Below are 14576 nucleotides of genomic sequence, written 5' to 3'. Positions count from 1 at the left end.
ATTGAAGCAATTGCAATTTATCACGACATCAGAAAGAGTCAAATAAGAGCTTGTAAAGCAAATCCACATACTCAATCATTCTTTCGTTCTCTACAATTGCTACAACTCACGTGGTACTCATGAGATCAAAGTTTCAGCTGGACACAGAGAAAGATAGGGACTTACAGTTTTGCCTCCCAACTGCTTACCTCAAGGGTAATGTCAACAATAATAATTCATGAATGCCTACCTCCAAGTTGACATATGAATATAGATCTTTCCCAAGCATATGACGTTAGCCAAGATGAAGGCAAAATAAAGAATTGGTGAAGATCACCATGACTCTTTCATGGGCAAAAAGTAAAGGTACAAGATTGGCCCTTCGCAGAGGGAAGTAGAGGTTGTCATGCGCTTTTGAGGTTTGGATGCATGTTCTCTTAGTGCGGAGGAACGCCACTTTATATTGCCTCCTGTGATAAAGAACTTTATTATGCAGTCTGTCGCTTTTATGTCTTCCTGATCACAGGTTCGTACAAAGCTTATTTTCCACACACTAATAGATCATACATTTTAGAGAGCAATTTTTATAGCTTGCACCGATGACGACTTACTTGAGGGATCTTATTCAATCCATAGGTAGGTATGGTGGACTCACATGGCAAAACTGGGTTGAAGGTTTATGGATGCACAAGTAGTATCTCAACTTGGTGCGGGAGGTTTTGGCTAATATGAGGTGGAAGCAATCATCACATGCTAAGGGATCTCTAATCATATAACATTGTTTGGAACCATGCAAACACAATTTATTATGTTGTCTTCCTTGTCCAACATCTAATTCTAGGCATGCAATAGTTTGGTGAGTGTTCACAATCATAGATGGTGTCAGAGATGATATATTTATATGTGAACCTCTCCTTCTTTATCACTTCCTATTAATTGCAACCATGACCAAGGTCTACGTTTGCCTACCCTCAAGAGGTTCCAATCCTCATTGTTTTTATATGTGAAGCCATCACTTCCCATAAGATCATCACATGATCTTTCATGCTTTTGTTCTGTTCTCACTCTTTTGATCATGGCAAGAGGCAAAGCCCTTCAACTAAGACACTCTTTATTATAAGGCTCACGAGCAAGAATACATCGGGGGTGACACAAAGCAAAACTCAAAACTAAAACACTAAGACTTTTAAACTACTAGAGAAAAATAAAACTGAAAAGGAAAACTTGAAACAAAGGTAAAGGCAAAAGATGTGATGGTGATACGATACCGGGGCAACTCCCCCAAGCTTGGCACAAGCCAAGGGGATTGCCCATACCAATGCTCAGTTGTCTTCCTTTGGTGGTAATGGTGGTGGAGTTGTTGCAACATGAGTTTGATCCTCCGTCTTCCAAGGCATAGGTGCTCCATCATGGAAAGATGAACGAGTCTCCGGAATCCTCAAATCTGCAGCCAACTGTATTGATTTAAATCTATACTCATACTCACAGTTTTGGTTCTGCATGTCATAGATCTGGGCCTGGAGTTGATCAATCCTGTCATAGAGCCTGGAGAGATGCTTCCCAATGTCATTGGCATCAATCCTGTGCTTGTTGGTGAACTCCGTGATCATCATGTGGTTGGCGTTGAGTCCACGCTCCACCATCCCTTGGCACTTGAAGACTTGTTGCTCCATTGCTTCGAGCCTCGTCTCCACGCTTCCGGTCTTATTAGCCCCCTCAACATCACGGATGTTCAACATCCCCTCACACATCTCGATAGATTGAGGGTGTTGCAGCACTCCCTTGAGGTAGGGATTGATGACCTTCTCGAAGATCTTGTCCTTCGGAGCTTTTGGGGAAGTCATAGCGATCTAGATCTGCAACAGAAACAGGCTCGAAACGAAAAACAAAGGAAATATGCGTGATGTAGGGGTCAGACCAAACGGAAGTATATATAATGATTTTTTCAGACCAGAAGGAGTAGCCCGCACGAAAACGGAGTCCGGGAGGCGCACGAGGTGGCCACAAGCCCTCACGGCGCGGCCAGGGGGTGGGCCCGCGTTGTGCAGGCTTGTCGCCTCCTCGCGCACTTTCCAGACTACTTCCAATTTTTGTATTTTTTCAAATATTCTAAAATGGAGAAAATTTCCTACTGGAAAAGTTTTGGACTCTTTTATTCTTACCGAATCACATACCTCTTCGTTTTCGGAGTCTGAAACAGGATGATAAATATCCCTTAGGTTTTCTTCCGGAGTTATGGTATTGATGATATTGCTTTCAACATTTATGGGAGTACCTGAGATATAATGCTTGATTCTCTGCCCATTTACAACTCTCGGACAATTACCTTCCGTGTTGTTGATCTTTATAGCACCAGAACGATATACTTCCTCAACAACATAGGGACCTTCCCATTTAGAGAGAAGCTTGCCTGCAAAGAATCTTAAACGAGAGTTATATAGCAAGACATAATCACCTACATTGAACTCACGCTTTTGTATCCTCTTATCATGCCACCTCTTAACCTTCTCTTTGAACAAATTGGCATTCTCATATGCCTCAGTTCTCCACTCATCAAGCGAGCTAATATCAATTAACCTATTCTCATCGGCCAGTTTGAAATCAAAGTTGAGCTCTTTGATTGCCCAATAAGCTTTATGATCTAGCTCAAGAGGTAAGTGACATGCTTTCCCATACACCATTTTGTACGGAGACATGCCCATGGGATTCTTATAGGCAGTCCTATAAGCCCACAGTGCATCATCGAGCTTCTTAGACCAATTCTTTCTAGACCCATTGACAGTCTTTTGCAGAATCAGTTTAATCTCTCTATTACTTAGATCTACTTGACCACTGGACTGAGGGTGGCAGGGAGACGCAATTCTATGGTTGACATCGTACTTAGCAAGCGTTTTACGGAAAGCACCATGAATGAAGTGTGAACCACCGTCGATCATTAGATATCTAGGGACTCCAAATCTAGGGAAGATAACTTCTTTCAGCATCTTGATAGAGGTGTTGTGATCAACACTGCTAGTGGGGATAGCTTCTACCCACTTAGTGACGTAATCAACAACAACTAGGATATGAGTATACCCGTTGGATTTTGGAAAAGGTCCCATATAATCAAAGCCCCAAACATCAAATGGTGCAATGACAAGTGAATAGTTCATAGGCATTTCCCGACGTTTGCTAATATTACCTATTCTTTGACATTCGTCACAAGACAAGACAAACTTACGGGCATCCTTGAAGAGAGTGGGCCAATAGAAATCTAATTGCAATACCTTGTGTGCTGTTCTATCTCCCGCATGGTGTCCTCCGTAGGCCTCAGAGTGACACTTCTGTAGGATCTGGCCCTATTCATGCTCAGGTACACAACGTCTAATAACACCATCTACTCCTTCCTTATAAAGGTGAGGATCATCCCAAAAGTAGTGTCTCAAGTCAAAGAAGAATTTCTTCTTTTGTTGGTACGTGAAACTAGGTGGGATGTATTTGGCAACGATATAGTTTGCATAATCAGCATACCATGGTGCACTACGTGAAGCATTGATGACATTCAACTGCTCATCGGGAAAGCTATCATCAATAGGTTCTGGGTCATCAAGAACGTTCTCCAACCTAGACAAGTCATCTGCTACTGGGTTATCAGCACCCTTTCTGTCGACAATGTGCAAATCAAATTCTTGTAGCAAGAGAACCCATCTGATAAGTCTAGATTTAGCGTCTTTCTTCTCCATGAGGTACTTAATAGCAGCATGATCAGTGTGAATAGTGACTTTGGAATCAACTGTGTAAGACCTGAACTTTTCACATGCAAACACGACTGCTAAAAATTCCTTCCCCGTAGTAGCATAGTTTCTCTGGGCACTGTCTAGAGTTTTCCTAGCATAGTGAATAACATTCAACTTCTTATCGACTCTTTGCCCTAGAACAACACCAACATCATAATCACTAGCGTCACACATGATCTCAAAAGGCAAGTTCCAACCAGGTGGTTGAACAATAGGTGCATTTATCAAAGCCCTCTTAAGTATTTCGAAGGCTTCCTCACAATCATCATCAAAGACAGAAGGAATATCCTTTTGCAAGAGATTGGTAAGAGGCCTAGAAATCTTAGAGAAGTCTTTAAAGAACCTTCTATAGAAACCAGCATGGCCAAGGAAACTTCTTATACCTTTGATATCTGTGGGGTATGGCATTTTTTCGATTGCATCAACCTTAGCCTTATCGACTTTAATACCTCTTTCAGAATTTTTATGTCCTAAGATGATGCCTTCATTAACCATAAAGTGGCACTTCTCCCAGTTCAAGACAAGATTGGTGTCTTTACATCTCTGTAAGACTCGATCAAGGTTGCTGAGGCAATCATCAAAGGAAGACCCGTAAATGGAGAAGTCATCCATGAAAACCTCAACAATATTTTCACAAAAGTCAGAGAGTATAGCCATCATACATCTTTGAAAGGTGGCAGGTGCATTACATAAGCCAAAAGGCATACGTCTATAAGCAAAGGTTAAGAAAGGGCAGGTGAAAGTGGTTTTCTCCTGATCAGATTGTGCAACTAGTATTTGGGAGACACCAGAATAACCGTCTAGAAAGCAGAAGTGTGTGTGTTTAGACAGTATTTCTAGCATTTGGTCGATAAAAGGCAAAGGGTAATGATCTTTCCTAGTGGCTTTATTCAATTTACTAGAATCGATCACCATCCTATAGCCAGTAATAATCCTGTGTGGGATCAATTCATCCTGATCATTAGGGACAACGGTAATGCCTCCCTTCTTAGGGACGCAATGCACCAGACTCACCCAATCGCTGTGAGCAACATGATAGATGATACCTGCTTTCAGTAGCTTTAGTATTTCTTTTCTCACTACTTCTTTCATCTTAGGATTCAATCTCCTTTGATGATCCGCAACTGGTTTGAATTCAGGATCAGTTTTGATCTTGTGTTGGCATAGAGTGGGACTAATGCCCTTAAGATCATCAAGAGTATATCCAATAACAGCACGGTGCTTCCTCAGAGTTTTTAGCAACTTCTTTTCTTCATGCTCTCAGAGGCTGTTAGAGCATATATCTCCATATGTGGTTTTGGTAATTGATGACAATTCCTATGGACTAATGGTTGCCTTAAGTTATATTTATAGGATTTGTCCATATGCATTTCTTGAAGTCCATCTGTTGGGTTCAAGGAGCTTATATGATGACCGATGGTATTCAAGGTATTATCCAAAGAATGGTCATAGAGACACTAGGTTGATCAAGATCTTAGACAAAGAGTAAATCAAGATGATCAACACACAAAGCGTATAAGATGTACCGAGAGGGATCAAGTGATCCCATGGTATGGTAAGCATTGTACATTACGTGTTTGTGTACTAACCCATGGTCTTTGTGAGAGTCCTATGTGGGGGTTAGGTGTGCTTCCATGGGCTTGCGTCAAAAGGAAGATCTCATACAACCCATGAAGGATGACGTCAAGTGGCGATCGTCATCAAGATTGTGGTGTGCAAGTTCAAGTGGATCATCACGAATATATCATTGAAACTATTGTTAATGATCATGTGTCGATAAGGACAAGCTCATGTGCTAACAAGGACAAGATCAAGATAAGCATTCCTGAGCACTACATGCTTGATTCTTGTGGATGTTCACATGGTGGACAAATGAAGATGAATACATAAGCTAGGCTTTCCACATTGTGTATGGGAGAGCTACTTGAAGACTTCATCATGTCTTGCTTTCAACTTGAGCCAAGAAGGAACAACAACATCAAGCTCAAGTGAAAGGGCTAACTCAAAGGTATCAGTTCCTTTGACGTTAGTTGTGCGGAGTGATGATCAGCGAATAAAAGTATACACTCAAGTATGGATCATCAGTACCCCTTTTATGATTCTTGAGTCTTTAAGGATCCCGCACTATTAAGAGGGGATCATAGGTTTTGCGATGAACTTGCTCAAACTACATCTCCACTGTTCTGCTCAGACCACATCTCCACTGCTTTGCTGTTATCTGAAAACAGAACCAGTGCCTCAGACATCCGGCTTCCTCCGGACGTCCGAGGGCCGGACGACCGACTACTTCGGAAATCCGGAATCCTGCACCAGAGAACTTGAGCCCTATAACTCGGATTTTCGGCTCCCTCCGGACATCCGAGGGCCGGTCGACCGACTAGCTTCGGAAATCCGGAGCCCTGCACCAGAAGAACATGAGCTCTATAACTTGGATTTCCGGTCCTCTCCGGACGTCCGGTCGCTGTTCAATTCACAGTATTTTCAGTCATATCTACAGACCTCGGACGACCGACGCCTGTCAGACGTCCGACCCCTCGCGGACGCCCGGAGTTCCGGGAACTGTCGGACGTCCAGACCCTGTGTGCTTAAAGTGCCCCAACGGCTGGTTTTCACTCCCCACTATATATACTCTTCTCCGACCTCGTGAAAGAGTGCCCAACACAGCCTTATCCTCATAAGAACACACTTCTACCTCACACACATTTGCTCACACCAAATCTTAGATCCCAAGAGCATTTGTGAGCCCCTTTGAGAGTTGTTCCAATCAAAAGATAGATCGTCTCCCTCTCCTCCTCTCAACCCAAGCTATTTGAGATTTGAGCAAGTTTTGAGCATTCCCCATGATCTTGTTACTCTTGGAGGTTGGAGACTCCTAGGCGGTAGGAGTTCTTCGGTGAGGAATCAATCCGTGTGATTACCCCCCGGAAAAGTTTGTGAGGGTTTGGAAGCCACCTCAAAGGCTTACCACTAGTGGTTGAGAAACGCCTTCGTGGTGTTATCTCAAAGGGAGAATAGGGTGAGCCTTCGTGGCGTTGGTGTGCCTTCGTGGTAACATCCACCTATCTAACGGTGACTAGCTTCCCTCCAAGGAAGTGAACATCGGGATACATCTTCATCTCAGTGACCTTGGTTATCCTTAACCCTAACTCCTTACTTGTGGTTTACTTGTGTTACTTGAGCATACATACATTGCAAATTGTTTGTGATCATTATATTGTGTTGGCTATTTCTTGTACAAGATTAATCATTCAAGCATACCCTCTATATCCACACGTTCATACTTGCAGCCATTGATATATCGTGTGATATAGTGTGATCTAGTATCTTGCGTTGTTCACCTACTTGTCGTGTGATATAGCTCAAGTAAGTTTGTGTAACTTACTTGTGCTTGTTAGCAACTGTATTGTGTCCATCTTGGTAGATCGTGTTGTTGATACACGTTGCAGTGCCTAGTGCATTTAGGTTTTGTGCTTGACAAGTACCCTCTTAGTTTATTTCCGCATTAGTTTCAAGCCAAATCCGAAGAAGTTTTTAAATAGCCTATTCACCCCCCTCTAGGCGTCATCGAGGTCTTTTCAATTGGTATCAGAGCTAGGTCTCTCTTTAATTAGGTTTCACGACCTAGAGAGTATCGATGTCGACTATTGGATTAGTGCACAATGGCATCTTTGACTTTGATGGCACAAATTATACCCTATGGAGAATTCGTATGCTTCATCACTTTCGGGCCATGGGCCCAAATACTTTACGAATTGTTCTTGTAGGGATTGCCGACAAAAAGGATGATGCATGTTCATCTACTAATGAGATGTATCTTGATTGTGAGGTTTTTCTGGCCATTCATCGAACCATAAGTCCTGAAGTGTTTAAGTCTATCTCGACTTGCAAGTCAGCTCATGAAGTTTGGACTAAACTTGAAGATACATATGGTAGGTACAATCTTGATGAAGACGGTATTATGATGAAGGAGTTGGTGCATGAGCACTTCACTCTTTTCGATTTTAAAGAGTCCACCACTACTTCCATATCCGATTGCTTGCACACCTCAGCATCTTCAATCTCACAAGGTAATGACATGGTGAGTGAAGAAATATATGTTGATGAAAATGTCATAGCCTCTATGGACACGAGCATATCTAGCACCACACATAGTGTAAATTATTGTGCTGATAGGTCATGCATTTCACCTAAAGATCCCTTGACAAATGTCTGTGGTGATATGCCTGCTTCCTCGTGTCCTCTTGATCAAAATATCTTGTTTCTCCCTAGTTGCTCTATGAATAATCATTTATGGGACATCAATAAATATGAAGTACCTTTGACTAATGAAGAATCTGATTCACCAAAAGAATCATCATCAACTCCTCCAGTTCACATGTGCCTCATGGCAAGAGGTAATAATGAGGTATCATCTTCCCTGTGCAATAACGATGATATTTGCGATGAGGATGATGATGATGATTTGACCAAAAATATTTATGTGATCAGTAAAATTCTTCATAAAGCTAAAAATAACGCTCTTCAAAGATTCCAAGATGTTCTTGCTTACTTTGAAAATTGTAATGATTCACTTAATCATGAACAAGCTAAAAGTGAACAACTTGAACATTAACTTGAGAAGAGTCATCAAGCATGTAGAGACTTAAGATCTTCAAAAGGAGAGATTGAAGTTGCTCATGATAAACTTAAAAAGGATTTTGAGGTCCTTCTCCTTGAATGCAATAATGTCAAGGGAGAGCTCATCAAAACCTCTAAGATCTATGAGGAGCTTCAATCTACTCATGAGAAGTCTCTATTTGCTACTTACTCCTCTCATATTGTTGATGATACTTGTACATCTAACTCTACCTCATTTCAAGTATCAACATTGAAGGAGAATATTGAGCTACGTGCTCAACTTGATTTACTAACTAGCAATTATGGGAAGTTGGAAGAAAACCATGTAATGCTCACAAGCTCTCATGCCGATCTTCTAACATCCTATAATGTGCAAAAGTTAGCTCATGAGGCTATCATCACCAAGGTAACATCAAATAAGCCTCATGTGGACAATGGCACTACTTCTAGTCAAAGTACTATATTTCCATGTGTTAGTCCTTGTAATTCGTCTACTCATAATGTTGCTACCTCGTGTGATGAATTACTTTCCTTGCCTTGTTGCTCTAACAATGAAACTTACACTTCCTCTAGTATTTGCATTAAAACTAACCATGCAGAGGAAATCGAAGAGCTCAAGGCCCAAGTCACTTCTTTGAAGAAAGACTTGGAACAGTGTCATGAAGGGATGTCCACACTCAATAACGTCCTGTGTGAGCAAACATCTCCGAATGACAAAAATGATGTTGGAGTAAACTCAAACAAGAACAAGAGTGGCCTAGAACGAGTTAAGAATTCGGCCAAAATCATTTGCTTCAAGTGCAAAGTTAAAGGGCACCATGTTAGATCTTGCCCTTTGATAACGAAGTCTCAAAGTCACAAGCAACAAGGGAAGCGGCCACAAACTCAATCACATACTCAGCTACAAGTTGAAGGAAGGCCTCTTCCCAATAAGACCCAAGCCAACACTCCCCAAGGTGAGAAATAAACTGGGAAGAAAACAAAGGGTAGATGTTGCTACTTATGTCGTGAGAAGGGTCACGTCGCTTCGTCTTGCACGAGAGGTAACTTATCCAACCCAATCACTATTGATGATATCTATTCCCTTGGGAAGGATAAGGTTGGCAATGTGTTTGCCAAGTTTGTTGGTACTCAAAACGGTGTAAAGAAAAGAACCATTTGGGTTTCCAAGCCTATTGTGATTAACCTCTTAGGACCCAACGTAGTTGGGGACCAACAAGCTCAAACTTGATCAATAGGTGACTATGGAGGACATTAGAGACTTGGATACATAATGAAGAATTAAGGGGTCTTCATCATTCATATTATCTCAAGCCAAGTCATTTGTATTATCGAGTTTCTATCTTATATCCAATGTGCCTCCTTACGGTAACTTATACTTAAACTGTTTACATTGTTAGGTGCTCGCCCCTTTGCATGTTGTGGTTTTGCACCTTGCATGCGTTTGTATGTGTTGTGCTTCAAACTTGCTTATCTTGAGTAATCGAGTATGGGTATGTTGGTTTGCATATCATGTACATGTTGAGTCTTGTATTGAGCCTTTTTGCATCTTGTTTATATTTTTTTGTTGGCTCTTGTGAGAGATTAATGGATTATCCCATTGTGGGGGAGTGATGTGCTTTGCACACCTCACAATCCTATAAATGTGTATACATGGGGAATACCACTTAGTTTTGATACTTCAAGATTATCTAGTTTCTATGTGGTATGTCTTACTCATGAGAAATTCAAATTCTATATGGTCCATTAAGTATCTCTTGTTGGTTTTAATTTGCCACTTGTTAATGTTGTTGGTTTATCACATTATGGGGGATTAATATGCTATGTGCATATTACAAACCTAGAAAATGTGTACATTTGACGTGTTGCCACTTAGTGTTGATATTGTAAATTATCTTGTTCCTAGGTGGCATGTTAGCTCTACAAGTGTCATTTGCTTGCGTTTTATGGGTAAAGATGATCTTGGATATATTTGTGATCTACCAATGAGTATCACTTCGAAAATACTTCTTGTCCTTGACAATTGGTATTCCCATCATGTGATAGGAATTGCTAATCATCTTTACATTGGATTTTGTGTTTCGTTTGTCTTCCTTGCCTCTTATGAATCTATTTTAACATGTCTAGTGTTTTTATAGATATAGAGAAAGTGATGATCCCATCGTGTGCGTTTTGTATTCAAATGCAAATTCTATATAATGCACGTCCCTTGGGGGAGCTATCCTATTTTCTTTAGAACACTCTCTTTATTCACCCATCATAAAATCTTTTGATCCCCATCAAGTGTGTGTTGATGGGAGGCAAGTCTTGCTCTTTATGATGCTTGGTGCCATCATGAAAATTTGTCGAGGGCTTGGTTTGTTGGAACCTAGCTCTCTTTTGGAAACTAGATACCTCGTGTTTGTTTTCCTTCAATTGGTTTCGTGTTGCCTTCTATTTGGCATGTGTCAATGGATATCTCATTCCTTGAGGTATCTTTATCCTTCAAGTGATAGTTCTTTTTGTTTCAGGATCTTATTATCACTTGATACCTTGTCTTTTGGTGACTTATCAACTTTGTGTTGAGTTGATTCTTGAGAGTCTTGAGCATGCGTATCTAGCTACTATATACAACTTATTTTGCTTGCTTTCCTTCTTTGACCCAATATATAGGGGAAACTCCACCTTGTCATAAATTGGCTAAAGTGTGCATGAAATTCAAATTCATATCTATATGCACATATGTATGTGGAGTTTGTCCTATGTATTGCTGGTTTTCTAACTCTTTGGTCCCAATGAGTTTGGGCACCATTTTGTTTGTTTTGCTGTTCCAGGAACAACTGGAGATGCATTCGATGCTCGGCTCACCTATAAGGAAGGTGTTGAGACCATGTGATTATTGGAGCCAAGTTAGGATGATCAAAGAACAACTATCTACTACATCAATCCAATGTTGTCTTGGTAACAAGTATCCACTTCATGCATTCTTTTCTTGCAAAGGCCCCAACCTGTCTTTTCTTTTCCAGGTTGCATCATAGCATGAATCTCTTGATTCGTTCTTGTAGTACTTGTTTGCTTTCTCAAAGCATCCGAACGATGATGTCTTACTACTAGTTGGGATGTCTTTGATGTTCGTATGTTGGAAGTTCATATTATACAATAAGAAAATATTATGCCATGTGCTATGCTTCCAAGCAAAAGATCTCATTGATATATTTATGACTTCCTTTTTGGATATCTAGTTTGTTCCTTCTTGTAACCATTTTGTGTGTATATCCTTCTTTGTGGATATATATCATCATGATTGTCTTCTACTTAGAATCTTTTACACATAAGAGAAGTTACATCTCTAATTGATATCCTCTTTTCTTTCACGTCCATCGTTACATTTCCTTTTTCAGTTTTTGGTGGCTTCGTGAAAAGATTTGTTTTGAGTGCGTACCTTATTTTCCTACATCTTGATGCACTCTTTGGCCGTGAAGATTATTTTTCCTCATGCTTGTCTTGATGAGGGTTTTTCCATTTCAATTAGTATCCCTCCTCTTGATAAGGTTCTTACTTCCTATCTTCACAATGGGTTGCCACAAGCGTTGGTTCCTATTTTTTTTATTAGTAAGCTTGTGAACCCATTTTCTAGTATGTGTGTGTGGGAATGATATGTCTTGCACTTTGTATCTCATTTCATCAAGACTATGTTGATGAGTAATGCTCATCCTTATCTTAGTCTTCTCAAGTGCTTTGCCATGACTCACACACATTACTTTGGTTGAGCCTATTCTTAAGTTGCTTCTTTTACATGTTGCTCAACCATTTGTTTTGTGCAATCTATATGCTTATTGTCTCATCTATCTTCTTGCACTCGTTGTGTGTTTTTATTAATTTTGGGGGAGCAACGATCCTAATTTGTGCACCTGTATCAAATACAAAAATCTCGTATTAGTGCACAAATCATGGGGAGCTTCTCTAGTTTTTGATAAAACACTCTGTTGCCTTTATCATAATATCTTCTATTCATGTGGTTCGAAGGACCATATGATTGTTTGTTCCATCAGGTATCTTTTGATTGCTTGCCTCTATTTTTGTATGTCTTTGTGGCATATGATCCTTTTATTTCAATCTTTGGGTCCTCAATATAGTTTGTTTCCCTACAACTACTTATCATTGTATTTGTGTATTTCTCTGCACTCATTTGCTGAGAAGTACAGAACTTTTGGAGGACCACCTACTATATTGACTTTCTAAACTTTTTGTCCATTTTGGCAATCGATGCCAATGGGGGAGAAGTTTAGAGAGTTTACTTTGGATAAGTTTAGAGGGTTTTTCTTTTATTGCGTAAGCATTTACGTCTTCACGCATGCATTATTACCTTGTATGTGTGCGCTTGGTTATGCTTATTTCTTATATAAACTCTCTTGAAGTGGTTGTCTTCAATTACCAAAATGGGGGAGATTGTTAGAGCATATATCTTCATATGTGGTTTTGGTAATTGATGACAATTCCTATGGACTAATGGTTGCCTTAAGTTATATTTATAGGATTTGTCCATAGGCATTTCTTGAAGTCCGTCTGTTGGGTTCAAGGAGTTTATATGATGACCAAGATGGTATTCAAGGTATTATCCAAAGAATGGTCATAGAGACACTAGGTTGATCAAGATCTTAGACAAAGAGTAAATCAAGATGATCAACACACAAAGCGTATAAGATGTACCGAGAGGGATCAAGTGATCCCATGGTATGGTAAGCATTGTACATTACGTGTTTGTGTACTAACCCATGGTCTTTGTGAGAGTCCTATGTGGGGGTTAGGTGTGCTTCCATGGGCTCGCGTCAAAAGGAAGATCTCATACAACCCATGAAGGATGACGTCAAGTGGCGATCATCATCAAGATTGTGGTGTGCAAGTTCAAGTGGATCATCACGAATATATCATTGAAACTATTGTTAATGATCATGTGTCGATAAGGACAAGCTCATGTGCTAACAAGGACAAGATCAAGATAAGCATTCCTGAGCACTACATGCTTGATTCTTGTGGATGTTCACATGGTGGACAAATGAAGATGAATACATAAGCTAGGCTTTCCACATTGTGTATGGGAGAGCTACTTGAAGACTTCATCATGTCTTGCTTTCAACTTGAGCCAAGAAGGAACAACAACATCAAGCTCAAGTGAAAGGGCTAACTCAAAGGTATCAGTTCCTTTGACGTTAGATGTGCGGAGTGATGATCAGCGAATAAAAGTATACACTCAAGTATGGATCATCAGTACCCCTTTTATGATTCTTGAGTCTTTAGGGATCCCGCACTATTAAGAGGGGATCACAGGTTTTGCGATGAACTTGCTCAAACTACATCTCCACTGTTCTGCTCAGACCACATCCCCACTGCTCTGCTGTTATCTGAAAACAGAACCAGTGCCTCAGACATCCGGCTTCCTCCGGACGTCCGAGGGCCGGACGACCGACTGCTTCGGAAATCCGGAATCCTGCACCAGAGAACTTGAGCCCTATAACTCGGATTTCCGGCTCCCTCCGGACATCCGAGGGCCGGTCGACCGACCAGCTTTGGAAATCCGGAGCCTTGCACCAGAAGAACATGAGCTCTATAACTCGGATTTCCGGTCCTCTCTGGACGTCCGGTCGCTGTTCAATTCACAGTATTTTCAGTCATATCTACAGGCCTCGGACGACCGACCCCTATCAGACGTCCGACCCCTCGCGGACGCCCGGACTTCCGGCAACTGTCGGACGTCCGGACCCTGTGTGACTTAAAGTGCCCCCAACGGTTGGTTTTCACTCCCCACTATATATACTCTTCTCCCACGTCGTGAAAGAGTGCCCAACACAGCCTTATCCTCATAAGAACACAATTCTACCTCACACACATTTGGTCACACCAAATCTTAGATCCCAAGAGCATTTGTGAGCCCCTTTGAGAGTTGTTCCAATCAAAAGATAGATCGTCTCCCTCTCCTCCTCTCAACCCAAGCTATTTGAGATTTGAGCAAGTTTTGAGCATTCCCCGTGATCTTGTTACTCTTGGAGGTTGGAGACTCCTAGGCGGTAGGAGTTCTTCGGTGAGGAATCAATCCGTGTGATTACCCCCCGGAAAAGTTTGTGAGGGTTTGGAAGCCACCTCAAAGGCTTACCACTAGTGGTTGAGAAACGCCTTCGTGGTGTTATCTCAAAGGGAGAATAGGGTGAGCCTTCGTGGCGTTGGTGT

The sequence above is a fragment of the Hordeum vulgare genome, chromosome 1H (genome assembly GCF_904849725.1).
Source record: "Hordeum vulgare subsp. vulgare chromosome 1H, MorexV3_pseudomolecules_assembly, whole genome shotgun sequence".
In the NCBI taxonomy this organism is placed as follows: Eukaryota; Viridiplantae; Streptophyta; class Magnoliopsida; order Poales; family Poaceae; genus Hordeum; species Hordeum vulgare.
Note: the sequence above shows the minus strand (reverse complement) of the source record.